The sequence below is a fragment of the Rhinopithecus roxellana genome, chromosome 19 (genome assembly GCF_007565055.1).
Source record: "Rhinopithecus roxellana isolate Shanxi Qingling chromosome 19, ASM756505v1, whole genome shotgun sequence".
NCBI classification, from domain to species: Eukaryota; Metazoa; Chordata; class Mammalia; order Primates; family Cercopithecidae; genus Rhinopithecus; species Rhinopithecus roxellana.
The window spans coordinates 43,451,424-43,458,689 of NC_044567.1; positions in this window are offsets into that span (position 1 = coordinate 43,451,424).

Below are 7,266 nucleotides of genomic sequence, written 5' to 3' on the forward strand. Positions count from 1 at the left end.
CACATATGTATGTCTCCTCCCTGGAGGCTGAGAGTCCCTAAATACAGCAGGTGCCTGTGGGCCACACATCACACAAAACTGAATACAGGCGGGCTCAGAGCACCAGCACACACGTATGTCCTTGACCGATGCCCTTAGAGATGCTACTAAGCATGTGTGTACCTTCTCACCCACATGGCAGAGCCCCTGGATCTGGGCAGAAATGCCAAAGCAGGGGCAGGCGCGCGCACGCACACGCGCACGCACACGCGCGCGCACGCACACCAGCACAGCCACAAAAGCTCAGTCCACATCCAGCATTCCTAACACACACACACAGCTAGACACACTAGGAGACACATCAGGACAATGTTTCCACTCCCGCTCCCATACACATATGCATGTCCACATTCAACAGTGGGGTAGAGTCTCATCAGTCCAGACTCGCAGACAGCTGGACACAGAGGTGATCTCTGAAACCCAGTGTGTCTACACACCCTGGTCTTTGTTACCCACACACACACATTGAACTGATGTCCTCAGCCTTTGGTTATTTTTGGTTTCTTCTGAGCTGGAGTTTCACTCTTGTTGCCCAGCTAGAGTGCAGTAGCATGATCTCAGCTCACTGCAACCTCTACCGCCTGGGTTCAAGTGATTCTCCTGCCTCAGCCTCCCAAGTGGTTAGGACTACAGGCGCCCACCACCACACCCTACTAATTTTTGTATTTTTAGTGGAGACGGGGTTTCACCATGTTGGCCAGGCTGGCCTTGAACTCCTGACCTCAGATGATCCTCCTGCCTTGGCCTCCCAAAGTGCTGGGATTACAAGCGTGAGCCACCGCACTCGGCCAAGCCTTTGGTTATTTTGAAAGATAAATGTGTGGTTACATTTTCTTTGTTTTCTCCTTTTTCCTTTTTTTTTTTTTTTTTTTTTTTTGAGACGGAGTCTCTCTCTGTTGCCAGGCTGGAGTGCGGTGGCACGATCCTGGCTCACTGTGACCTCTGACTCCCCAGTTCAAGTGATTCTCCGGCCTCAGCCTCCCGAGTAGCTAGGATTACGGGCATGTGCAACCACGTCCAGCTGATTTTTGTATTTTTAGTACAGCCGGAGTTTCACCATGTTGGCCAGGATGGTCTCGATCTCCTTAAATCATGATCTGCCCGCCTCGGCCTCCCAAAGTGCTGGGATTACAGGTGTGAGCCACCGCGCCCAGCCTACATTTTCAAACAGCAATAGCATTCGCCTCCTCTGTCAGTTTAACCCACATCACAACTCCCACTGTTGGCACCTAAACAGTTAATTTCCCAGTTTATGGGCCTTCAAAGTCCTGCTGTAGTCTCTGGAGGAACTTTCGCCTACAGAGGAAGGTGTAAGGGAAACTAGTTCATGGATTTAGGTAGAAACATTTGCAGTGTAGCTTTCACATAAAGAGGAGTGAGAAAAACTGATCATGGATTTAGATGGAAACATTGTAGTATGAACCCGACGGAGGGTCTGGGATCGCTATCTGGTGGTGAGAATTAGAACTGCGGCACTTTCTGCAATGTGCCCTGGCCAGAAAGCTCTACCTTCCCATAGGACCCACTTCTAACCCTAGAATGGGAGAACTGATGGAGGTGTCAAGACACTGTGGTTCCACAGCTGCATGCAGGCACAGGGGATAGGAAGAGAGCTACCTACAGGTTACTAAACCATTCCCTTTTAAAACAGCACCAGGTTTATCTCTACTCTGTGCTACCATTTTCTAGGTTTTAAGTAGAAGATATGTGAGCACCCAGTGGGCTGGATAGCTGTCCCTGCTACAAGTCTGTGATGTCTCCATCCAGTGGCAGAGCTGGAAGGCAGATGCTATCGGGGCTGCATCTGCCTTGTTCACCAGCATAGGCCTAAAACCATGGAGGAGGTGCTTCGGCTTAGATCCCCACTTGGCCTGTGTGTGCAAGAGGCTTTCAGGCACCTTAACACTACATTTCCAACCAAACCTCCTGATGATTCTTTCAGGTTCTCCGTTTCCAGGTAGATTCACTTCTGTAGATTTATTTATTTATTTATTTATTTATTTATTTATTTATTTATTTTTGAGACAGGGTCTGGCTCTGTCTCCTAGGCCGGAGTACAGTGATGGAATCTCGGCTCACTGCAGCCTTGACCTCAACTTCAAGTGATTCTCCAACCTCAGCCTCCCAGTATCAGGGACCACAGGTGTGCACCATCACACCCGGCTAATTTTTGTACTTTTTGTAGAGACAGGGTCTCACCATGTTACCCAGCTGGTCTCAAACTCCTAGGCTCAAGCAATCCACCAACTTTGGCCTCCGAAGTGCTGGGATTCCAGGTGTGAACCACCATGCCCAGTCCCTGACTTCTGTAGAAGTTTGTATTGTTTACATCTACTGTATGCAATGTACAAGATGCAGTCAGGTGTCTGGATGCACCAGGGGTTCTGGCATCTTATAGACTTGGGTTTGAACCCCAACTGAGCCATTGACTGGCTGGGTGACTTTGGGTGAGTTTCTAAACCTCTCTGATCCTTAAGGTGGTAACAGTATCACCAGTGAAGTTGGTGCACACAGCAAGGCCCACACTGACATCTCACAGCACCCAGTAGGTCACTGTGGGCATGATAGGATGATGGTTCACTGTGCCAGCCCTGAAGGAGTTCAAGTCCAGAGAGGAGACAGTGGTGGGCCCAGACAGAGATTCTGAGTCGCTACTGAGACTGGGTGAGGGTAGTGGGTGCGTGGGAGGACATATCGCCTGGCAGCCCAGGGCTGGAGTCCACACTCATGATGGGGCAGCCTGGTCTGCCTCTCCTGCAGGAGGCTTCCAGGCAGGCTTTTCCCTCCAGAATGCACGAATCAAGTCCTCTCAGGACCAATCTCAATTTTCTTGTGCTGCGGGAGCAGGCTACTCCCAGAAGATGTCGTTGCAAATGTAAGAATCACACGTCAATCCACAAACTGGCATTGAGCGGCTACCTAGGAGATCAAAGAAACTCTTACCTCGGGAGCTCCTGCCAGGGCTCTTTGGGAGGTCTGGCCAGCTCTGGAGGAAGAGAATGAACTTGGGGAGGGCGTGGAACAGATGAGGACGCAGGCACTGCGGTTCAGAGAAGAGAGGTCTCCGGACAGGGCTGGCCTGGGCAGGCCCAGGGAGGGTGGGGCTGGAGCAGGGACTTGAAAAAGGGAGAGGGCTCAGGAGACTCAAAGGAGGAGAAAAGTGTGTGAGCAGTAGGCAGGGTGTCTCTCTCTGTTTGCGTGTGTGTGTGTGTGAGTGTGTGCGTGCATGCCTGTGAAGGGCTGGGAAAGAACAAAGCAAGAGACTACCCAAGGCATCCTGAAGCCAGGGCAATGCAGAACAGGAACAAAGCAGTTTGGCTCAAGGGGAGAGTTCTGACGGAAAGCAAGGAGAGAGAATGTTAGAAGGGCTGAGAGCCAGAATGCCCGGTATGGGGTACAGAAGGCATCAGAGGGGCTGATGTTGGTGGCGGGGTGGGGAGGAGTGTTTCATGGGGAACTGGGCTGCTCCAAGAATGGGCCAGAGGAGGGAAGGTCCTAGAGGGGGTGGTGGGAGACAGGCAGTTAGGGATGGGGGGCGGGGTGGGGGGAAAGAAATGCTCTGAGGGGGGCTGCTGCAGGCGGGGAGGGGCAGGCAGCAGGAGGCAGAGGGTTGAGCCTGCAGAAGCCTGGAGCAGTCTGTAGCTTTCTAATGCTTCCTAGGGAATTCTGCTGCTAAGTAGCCATGGGTTCAACAGGTCTCTAAGATTTGCCTTGAATTACTGCCTGGAGGCCCCCGAGGTCTGGGGTCTCATAAATTCAGTGGGGAAGGCACACCTGTGTCTGAGTCCGAGCAGCCCAAAGCCCCCAGTATTGTCACTGAACAGCTCACTGAACTTGCAAAGCAATCAAATCCCAGCGCAGAAGAAAGAGCAGGAGGGCAGGGTGGCCCCCAGCTCCCTCCCTCCCATCCCGGGGCTGGGGAGAGACACCTCTGGCCTGAAACTCCTCGTGGCCTCTAACAAGTCTTGCTCTCTCTCTCTCTGTCTCTCTCTCTTTTAATTACTGTCTCTCTCCTTCCTTCCTTCTTTCTTGGGAATCAGAAAAGAAACCTCAATGCCTGGCTTTGCCCCTCCCTGGCTGTGGTCAAACCATGTGACATTTAGACATTTCAGAGCCTGCTGACTCCTGAGGCTGGAGACAGCATGAAGCCAAATGGGCTTGGCAAACAGAAGAGAGGGGCAGTTAACATTCTGTGCAATGCTCTCTTACTTCCCCTGTTTGAACACCCCTCCTACTCGGACACAGACCCCCAACCCCTGTGCCATTGTGCTCACTCCCACCTTGGAGGGGTCAGACTGTGGTGAAAGGTCATGGTGATCCTATTGCTGCCACCTCCCTGGGGTGAGCAAGATTCTGTGGTGGCTCCAGCTCTCATGGGAGACCCCATGGCAGTCCACAGAGAGGCTGTTCCAGGTTCCAGAGAGGTCACTTGGTGTGACCTGGGAATCTGCATCTTTTCTCTGCCAAAGCAGGGCATTGTAGCAACTGCAACTGGGTCCCAGTCCTCAACAAAGTCCCTCCAGTTCCTGCCGCTGTCTGCAAGGTTTGGTCATCTGTCCCTGCACTGGGGAAGAGTTTGCATTGTGAATCTTGCCTCCACCAGGGAAGGCTGCCCTGGGGGCCCTCCTTGCTCCAGAGTGCATCTGGGGGCCAGACCTGTGGACCCTCACCCTTGAGCCTCATTTTATTCCTCTTCGAACAAAGCCATTTCTGGTAAATAGGTTTGATGGGTTTGGCAGCAGGGAAGGCACAGAACCTTTCAGGATTAGCAGGCTCATGACAATTTCTCTTTAGGCAAGAGAGAAAGTTGAGGAGGAAAGACTGGCAGGGCTTGGAGAGCTGGAAAGGAAGAAAGGCCCTACAGGCCTGGGGATCCCATATCTGACCACCGACTCCAGCCCCCAACTCTCAGGGAGTCTGATTTGATATTCTTATTACCAAAGAAGCTGCATGTATTTGTATATCAATTCCCTTTCCCATATCGACACGCAGGGAGGCTTCTTAGTTTTGGATCAACCAGAGATCACCAGTGTCTGCAGGGTGCTCAACCCCTGGTACCTTGGTCACTCTAGGCAGCCTCCTAGATGTGCCCCTTAGGATAGGTTTTCTGAAATGGCGGAGGACGACGCCCCTGTCCCCCACCATGGACTCAGGAGTCTGGGGCACACAAATCCTGCGATTTTACAGATGGGGAAACAGAGGCACGGAGAAAGTCTCAGCTTTCCCATGGCCCACTGGGGCCAGAACCCAGGTCGCAGTACAGGGACAACCACCTCCTTTTTCTCTCCTGGCAACCAGCCTGAGCTCCCTCAGCGGGTGTGGGCTGCTGCTATCCAGAGCACCCTGTTTCTGGATGCAAAAGAAAGGCCCAGGCAGCATTTGGCCCTCATCTGCCCACAGACTTCGGCTCCAGGGCAGTCTCCGAGAGAGAAGTCTTAGGTCCCAATGGTCCGAGCTCTGCGTGCTGAGAGTCTAGAGGCTGCAGTCTCTTAAGCCGAAACCAGCCCAGGCCACACAGCCGCCTTCCCGTCGGTCTCTCACTGCCTTGGCGGGGCGCTGGCGCCCTCTCCTGGTCAAGTCTCGCTCTGCGTGCAAACGCCCGAGAAATCTGCCGGAAGCTCCCTGGGACCCCACAGGAGTGAGGACCCACCTGGATTCACTTTGTCATTTTTTAGCTGCATGACCTTGAGAAAGCTAATGAACCTCAGAGCCCTGCCTGTGAAGTGGAAATAATGGCGCCTACATTTCAGGGTCGGTGTAAGGATTGCATAGAATACCGCATAGAAAACACCCAGCGCATTGTAGGTGTTTTTAACGGTAGCGATTTATTTTTATTATTATTTTTTTGAGACGGAGTCTCGCTCTGTCGCCCAGGCTGGAGTGCAGTGGCGCGATCTCGGCTCACTGCAAGCTCTACCTCCCGGGTTCAAGCCATTCTCCTGCCTCAGCCTCCCCAGTAGCTGGGACTACAGGCACCCGCCACAACTGGCTAATTTTTTGTATTTTCAATAGAGACAGGTTTCACCGTGTTAGCCAGGATGGTCTCGATCTCCTGATCTCGTGATCCGCCCGCCTCGGCCTCCCAAAGTGCTGGGATTACAGGCATGAGCCACCGCGCCCGGCCGGTAGCGATTATTAATAATGCCCAACTCACATGGTGAGATGAGATCTGAGAAGCCTCCTTATAAAGGTAAATGATAACCAAGTCTTGTTGCAAGACAGCTGGTGTATTACTAATACATCCCAAGGTGGTAGGCCCTCTGGGGACTGTCAGGAGACAGCTTCTGTTTTAATAGGAAATAAAACAGAATCTGCTCTGCTTCCGTTTTCTTCCTTTTATTTACTGCATTAGAAAACTTTCATTTTATTTATTGCCTATTCTGGGGGTTGAGGGTGAGGGGAAGGCATGACTACAGCCAGGCAGGATACAAAAGTATCTCACCTCCCAGGAAGGGTTTGAGGACCGGCCTTCTGGCTTTTAGAGAAGGGCAGCTGGCTTCTGCTGCTAATGATTTGGATTTGGCTTTTAACAGAACATCAAGGTGAAAGTGAAAGGAGCTTTTCACTCCTTGGAGAGTCAAGAGGGTGTGGGGTGGGACCTCCGGGAGGAGTGAGCGATGGGGGCTGGTGGGATCCCAGACCTAGGAATCAGATCTGGGGAAGGGGTCTGCAGGGCCCCTCCATGAGTCAAGAAAAGCCGGTGGGTGGACAGTGAGAAGGACCAGTGAAGACACTTTGCTGGAGTTGTCCCAGCCAGTGGCTATGACTTAGACTGTCCCATGGCGTGTTCCCAGGGTCCTGCCATTGGAAGATGGGATGTTCTTTTTTCTTTTTCTTTTTTTTGAGACAGAGTCTTACTCTGTCATCCAGAGCTGGAGTGCAGTGGCACAATCTCAACTCACTGCAGCCTCCACCTCCTGGGTTCAAGCAATTATCATGCCTCAGCCTCCCAAGTAGCTGGGATTACAGGCGTGGGCTACCACGCCTGGCTAATTTTTGTATTTTTAGTGGAGATGGAGTTTCTACTCCATCGGGCTGGTTTCCAACTTCTGGCCTCAAGTGATCCGCTGCCTCAGCCTCCTAAAGTGCTGGGATTACAGACGTGAGTCACTGTGCCTGTCTGGATGGAACATTCTGCTCTTTCTGCATCCACTGCCTACCCATGATGTCTTGGGACTCCTAGAGCCCTAAAGGAAGACCCTGGACACGCCGGAAGGTGTGGAGAGG